This window comes from Astatotilapia calliptera, chromosome 3 (assembly GCF_900246225.1).
Source record: "Astatotilapia calliptera chromosome 3, fAstCal1.2, whole genome shotgun sequence".
Classification (NCBI taxonomy): Eukaryota; Metazoa; Chordata; class Actinopteri; order Cichliformes; family Cichlidae; genus Astatotilapia; species Astatotilapia calliptera.
In genome coordinates this window covers 39,109,280-39,117,087 of record NC_039304.1, presented here as the reverse complement: position 1 = coordinate 39,117,087, position 7,808 = coordinate 39,109,280, and positions in this window count along the sequence as shown.

The window sequence follows — 7,808 nt, the reverse complement described above, 5'->3', positions numbered from 1 at the left end:
ATGGCAAATCTTTAAACAGACATTATCAAAACATTAAATATAAACACATATTAGCAGCCTAGCTTAATTGTTTCTGGCAAGTAAGGTCCCTAAAATGTAATCGTGCATTATTTGCTCACTTCTGACTACTTTTTTATTGTAAATATATTCTTCTCCTATCTGCATTGCAAGTTCTGCATGTGTGTCCATTTCACGTTTTCTCCCGGATGCAGTTGGTGGGTTTAGGTTTGTTGGTGATTCTAAATTGCCCACAGATGTAAATGTGAGTGCAAATTTTTAAGCATTTAACCTATATGTTTAGGTCAAGTATTAGCCACAATTATATCATAAGTTTATGCCACTTGTTGTTTGAGCATCTGTTCATGCATACTGCAGGGTTAATGTGTGTGTTAGGGTGTGGCTGCTGCTGTTATGTAAGTCACCTAAAGGAATGGTTATAAGGAAAAGTGGAGAAGATAGAACTAATGCTGCCATCTACAGACTGGGTGACTTAAACTCACCGATCACACACTGAGTGTGGATGTAGTTTATGCACAGTTTGGGGGTATTGTAATTTACTTCACTGCATTTTCTTGTTGTTCAATAAAGAGCACATGATGAAACCTCAGATTCAGGGATATGATGGGGCCTCATAATTCAAGACCTTTTACTGTATGAGGCAAGAGGGGGGAAATTTGGGAGCACATTTTTTTGAGGAAGGAAGCTGTTGTAATGGTGTAACTCTGAGAAGCAGATGAGTGCAGCTGCCTTACTGAAATAGGGTTTTCTTTAAAGCTGTCTTCACTACTACAGTTAGAAAGATCATTCTTTGAACAGAAATAAAGAAAAGTACATTTTCACATAAAATAAATTTTAAATGTAAATACAAAGACTTACCGGTAACATATCTTTCCAGCAGCTTTGACAAACAAACAAATAGTTTAAAAATATATCATAGAGCAGCAATACATCACATTTTATTATAGTCACTATTGGAACTTAGGATGCCAAAGTCAAAGCCTTTAGGTATGTATGTTTATGCACTAATTATATGTTGTTAACATCATTACAGTGCCCAGTAGATTTATTTAAAAAATGAAATAACATTAAATTAAATTAAAAATTACATTAATATGAAAAAAAAAATAGTATTAAGATCACTAATAAAAAAAAGTCCTCTCTCAGTGTACTTCCAACCAAAAGGCAAATAACAAAACCACATGTACATCTAATAAAAGATATAAATATTGAAACACTCCTCACAGGTGTGATATACTTATACAAATACTTAACAGCATTCATAGAATGGCTCTTCTCTACTATCCAATAATGTAAAATGCACCGTAGTTTTTATACTTATAACTGAATTTGTTCTCAGTGGAAATAACAATAACAAATTAAATGATTATCTACTAAAATTTGAACATCTGTCCTCATCAGCAAGTATTATCAGGAAAATTAATTATTTCAGTCACATAAAGAAAACACAATATAGTGAAAACCACAAACACATTACAATTCCTGATGGTTTGGGATGGAGTCAGCGTCCCGACCTGTGTTGTTCAACAGTTTGTCCCTGAGCGTGATTTTCCTCTGAAGAGGCTGTTATATTTATATTCAGAGGGTGGGACATGTTAATATTAATTTTTCGCTTCAGTAAATAATAACTGTGATTGTTCTCATATTGTTTTTACTGCACCTGTAACAGCATTAATTAAGATCTGTAATCTACATTTTGACGCAGACAAATACTAAAGTGTTTCTTCTGAGGGTTTGGAGACCGTCTGACACAGAGCTGCTCTTACACAGAAGAAATGTGCAGATGTGGAATTCGGCTGTCGTTCAGCCTGTAGATGCACGAGTGTGGATTTACGTCATGTACTAAATATTTGACTTAACAGCCTCCATAAAAGCACAGTTATCTTCACGAACGTTATTAATCTTCTTGGACGTCAGCAGCTGTAAAGTGTCCCAACTAACAAGAAACGTTCCCACAACATTCTTAAATGTGTTTGGGAACATTCAAGGTTAAAAGAGGTTCTATTATTAAAAAAGAAAAATAAGTGTTACACAGTGTTAGATTACATCAGTTAAAGAACATCATCATTTCTGAAAACCTGTCTACCTTGTGTTGGGATCCACATTAAGGAGCCTCTGGCTCACTGGGTGCGTCAGCACTGAGGAATGTTTTTCTTTGACGTCTCAACACGTCATTCAGACATTTCTGCACCAAGTTCAGTTCCTGCTGCTCTAAAATATATTAATGGAGCCTTGAATACATGTTAGAAACACAGGTGAATGTTTCCTCACTCAAATGTCAGCCTGAGCTACAAACACAGATCTGAGTGCAGAATGAGATCTGATTGGTTTATACAGACATGACAGTTTGGCAGATTTACTTATGACCTCTGAGTAACAGCCTTTAAAATGCTGCATCACTAACAATAAGTGAACCTTTCTAAATTGTTTAAGCACACATTCAGAGCCCTGAAAACACAGCAGGAAGTAAAACCACAGAGAAAGACGAGATCTGATCAGAAGACATGACTAACATCTCTGTGGACCAAACTGTGTGTGGAAAGATTGAATCTATGTCTGTTTAGCTCAGCTCTTAAATGAAGCTGGAGCAAGTTCACATTTAAAACATGTAACACATTACAGTATTCCTGTGTCTTTATAAATTTGTACAGGTTACAATGTCACTTTGTAATGGAGCTGTAAACCACATCATAGACACAGTGCCAGTGTTTACAGCATCTGTTTGTAGAAGGAAGCTCCTTGTGCTTCAGTGAAGTTGAGTCTAATCTTTAATTTTCAGCTGCTTTTCTGCTTCCAAGTGGTTGAAAAAATACACAAACAAAAAAAGACAAAAACAAACAAACCATGACATTACTTTAATGTCAGATATCTGAACTCAAATAGAATCACTTCAATACAAAACACCACAAGTTAGCGTTAATACATTCGCAAACATTTCAGGCTTTGTACACAGTTAATTTCTACGTTGTAAACATATACAGTATAATAACTTCTAAGTTTTGTGCTTCTCAATCCACTAAATCAGCAGTTCTCAAATATTTTCTCCTGTGTCTCATTTCAGGAACTGAATCATTGTCAATTAATCTTAAAAAAAAAAAGATGGAGATTAAATTTTATTCCCAGGTCACAGCATCAGCAGATACTTGTTTGTTTTGCACAAGCAGAGACTCGATGTTTGAAAACTGCTGGACTACAAACATGTGGAGTTGCAGATTAAAGGTTTTTATCAACAGAAACCTGTTTTTGTTCTAGTTTTTGGACAAACTATGAAAAAAAAAAAAATCAGCCATTTTTATCCTGGTTTCCAGACTCTGTCAACTGTGAAGGAGTATAAGGTGCTAACAGGCAGCTGGCATCAATAAGTGTTTGAGAGAGGAGCTATTAAAATGAAAAACAGCTTCCTGTGGACACAGACCCTTACTCAGACATAATACAATCACATTAAAGATAAAAGGTAACCGACTGAGAGAAATGGCTGTATTTTAACCTGTCTATACAACCAAAATGTACAAAAGCAACGTTACAGAAAGCCTAATTTGATCATGGTTAAATGTTACTGAATTGCTCTTAGTCTGGCTCATCACCTGGGACCTGTTTGTCATGGGAGACCCTACCAAGAGCTGAACGCTCCAGACAACTCAGCTCCCAGGATCGTCTGAGCTCACAAACCCCTCCACCACGATAAGGTGGCAATTCAAGGAGGGGGACATGCCTTGAATCCAACATGCCAAACACAGCTCAGCTAATCACACGTGGGCTAGCTTAATGAGTGTGGCATGTGTCAGAAAAAGACATGTAAAATAAAATTCCCAGCTTGGGAAGAAATTACTGAAAACAAAAAACAGTGAATCAGGACAACAAACTCTTGTCAGGTGAGTCACAGTCGTCTGGTTCGTTTGTATCCTGATGTTTTTGTGTTTTGTAGTAGATTAATATGCCAGTGATCGCAACAACAAGCAGCACAGCGGTGGCTATTGGCAGAACAATCTCGAGTCCAATACGCTGACCTGCAGGTGAGAAACAGGTGTGAGGTGTCAGCTGTCAGGTAGGTGATGAGTGAAGAACAGAACAGAATCCATTTCCTCTTCAAACTGCTGTCAGACATTATCTACTGCACTCTGATCACATCACTCAGACCAGCTGCTTTCTACAAAGTCTCATCAACAACATCTTTAGAAACAAACATCAACAAGCAGGAAGCAGCTTCACCTCTGATCACACACACACTCAACTCTACTCACTCACCTGGAGGATCAACAACTCTCAGTGTTATGTTGCAGATGGGATCACCGCCCAGATATGCTCTCTTCCTGCGCTTTGTTTCTGGAATCTTACGGACTGCGTATATTCCAGCATCAGCAGTCATCACATTCTTCAGAATCAGAGACACGTTTCCATCCTTCATCTGTCTGTTCTGCAGATCCACCCGGTCCTTAAAGGATGGATGCTGCTTGAATAAGTCCAAGTGTCCATCCCGGTACAACAGGACATATTCTGTCTCCAGCTCAGGTTTGCTCCACTCTAGGCCATTGATGGTTTTGTTACCATCCAAAACTCGACATGGCAAAATGGCATTTTCACCGAGCACAGCAGTAATATTTATCTGTCCTGAAAGGGAGACAAAAACGGAGCAAATGAAATGTTGATATTTACCCCAGCCAAACAGCGCAAAGATCAACAGTCAGAAACCCCTGAGCTCAGCTGAACGGGACCAGAGTGTCCATTTGATACACTTATAATAACCCCAGTTTATATTAAATCAAATACATAATACAAGTAAATTTCAGGTGTAATTGAGGTATATAACACATTTTCACTACAAACTTCAGTGTTTCAGGTGATGTACATTAAGCCCAGCATCCTGCAGGCCCCTAAAACCTCCTGTAATCATTAGTAAGTGTCTATTGGTGACATTTTTAAAAACAAAAATCATGAAAACCTTTTAGGAATGGAAATAAAGACCCAAGCAAATGTCACTTAATACATTTCAACATGTTGAGCTAATATCCATCCATAAAATAATATGTATATACTGTAAACCCCCGATTGCTGCCTAGTTTGAGCTTTCTTTTTTTTAAACATGTTTTTGTCAGTGAGATTGAACTTGCTGAAGTCTAAACATGCTTTACTTATATAAGACGAACAGACAGCACTGAGTCACTGTCTTTGCTTTAGCTATGTACTCACACCCTAATGGCTTATTTTAAGTAGGAAAAAACCTCCGTCCTACATATAATAAGTTATTTCATCATTAGAGTCAAACATAGGCTTAGTGACAGTGTTAAATTATAGTAAAATTGGCTCATAAATATAAAATTAAATATTTCAAACTCTCACTTCAAACTGAAGCGCTCAGGCTGAGGCATTACATAACAGTGAGGTGACGTCGACGCAATAGGGAATAAGGAAGTGGTTCTCAACTGCGCTTATTAAATAAGAACTACTTTAACACACGTACACTGACATTTACCGAACTAACCTAAAAATATTTCACTCAAGTGGGTCCACAATCATTTCATATATCAGGAAACAGCTGAACTCACCAGCCGAGGAAGACTTGATGAAGATGGCGAACACCAAAATCAACCAGAGCCAGACGGAAGACGTCGCACCAGACATCTCAGCTGTTCTAAAAACTGAACAGAAAAAAAAAGAAGAGATCAAACCTAAAACATAAAACGATCTGTTTTCGTGTGTTTCCAGTCACTTTACTGTCTTTTTAAAAGAATCATCTAGAAAAACGTCACACAACAGGTGTCACGTTGACATAAGGTGTAAAAACGCCACAAGTGACACAGAGGTTTTCACCATGCGTCAAGTCAAATTAAAACTGTCAGTAAACCAAGAACAAACCTTTCATCGAATCCATAAATGCCACAATGACTGAACGAAGTCTTCCTTAGTTTCTATTCGCTCACACTTGGGCGTGCTCGTGATTTTCTTGTAGGCAGGACCTACCGCTGTCCTCAGGTAGCGATCCCGTAGCGTCCTTACCTGAATGTTCTGGAATCTTCCAGGTGAACGGTGAACCAGCAGACTAGGCAGACAAACTGACTTTTATCTTTTGTTTAATAATTGTACTATAAACTAAACATGTTTCCACTATAGCAGCCTATAATCAATTACTACTTAAAAATGTATAAATGAAAACTGTAAGACAAACAGAAAGTAAACAAAGCTCAATAAATGACTACCAAAGTAAAACAGGAACAGATAATCAGAGTATTTTATTGATCCCCAGCATGAACTTTTGCATAAGTATTTCCTAGTTTGGTCAAATTTGCCTGATGATGGACATATTCATTGAAACTTTAGGTATCTAAATACTGGGAACCAAGTGCTTTGAACAAGTTCTGTGTTTTTATAAGATAAGATAAGACTTTATTGACCCCACAGCAGGAAAATTTGTGCATTACCTCAGCTCAGGTACAGATATCAGAAGAAAATAGAAATAAAATACAAACAAATACAAAATATTAAGATAATACAGTATATGAAACGATAGCATAAATATGATTATGGACAGAAGTTTGTGGAAATGCAAGAAATAAATTTAACCTTTCTTCTTCCTCTCTTCTTCAACTACTATTATTATGTAAGTAATAGATATCTATAAGTATCTATAAGTATATACATGTACATGCACACACTAATATACATATGTATACATATACATATACCTGCTCAGGCAACACGTCCATACATATAATAGGTGCATTATGCATGGAGAGATGACCGTGGATGTCCACAAAGTCCAGTGACTCATAACATCGTGATTGAGGAGTTAAAGAGTCTAACTGCTGTCGAGATGAATGATCTGCAAAAGTGCTCCGTCCTGCAGCGAGGGTGTTTCAGTCTCTGACTAAAGGAGCTGCTCAGCACACTCACACTCACAGATTCATGCAGAGGGGATGTGGGTTATTCATGATGGATGTCAGCTTTACTAACTTCCTCCTCTCACCAACAGCCTCCACAGACAGAGGACAGCTTAGCATGGAGCTAGACCTCTGCACCAGTTTATCAGTATCGCTCCTGTCCCTGTCCACGCATCCACTCCCACAGCAAGTCACTGGATAGAAAAAGGCAGATGCTACCACAGTGTCACAGAATGTCCTTAACAGACTCCTGCAGACTCCAAAGGATCTCAGTCTCCTCAGTGGGTAGTGTCGACTCTGCCCCTTCTTATACAGGACGTCTGTATAAGAACTCTTGAGCCACGATGACCCGACAAGTTTCAAGAGGAGTTTCTTTTGGTATCTCGGGGGGAAAAAAAGCCCCTTTGGATTTCTCTTTGACCCACTGTCTTATTTGTAGAAATTTGAAGGAACTTTGTCCGGGAAGTTTGAATTTTTCCTTTAGTTGTTGAAAGTCAATAAATGTGTCATTATTGTATTAATCAGCAGCAGTTCGAATATTTCTGTCCTTCCATCTCCCCAATATTGGGTCGGCAATGTGATGAGAGAGATCAGGGTTGCCCCATAAGGGTGTCCTTCTAAGAAAAGAGATATTTAATTTCAGAAGCGAGTGAGATTCCTGCCAGGTGCTGAAGGTGTTTAATATTATCAAATTGTTTGTAAACTTGGATAGACATTTTTTTGTACCTAAAATGGAACATATTTTAATAGTATGGGGTTCACCTCATGTTGTTCTATTGGAACCCATCTAACCTCACTCCTCTCTGCACGTAGCCAGATCCAAACTGATCGGTACTGGGAGGCAAGATAAGTTCCTAAAGTTTGGTAAATTAAGTTCTCTCCTTGAATATGGGGCCTGCAGAGAGGTGAGTATAA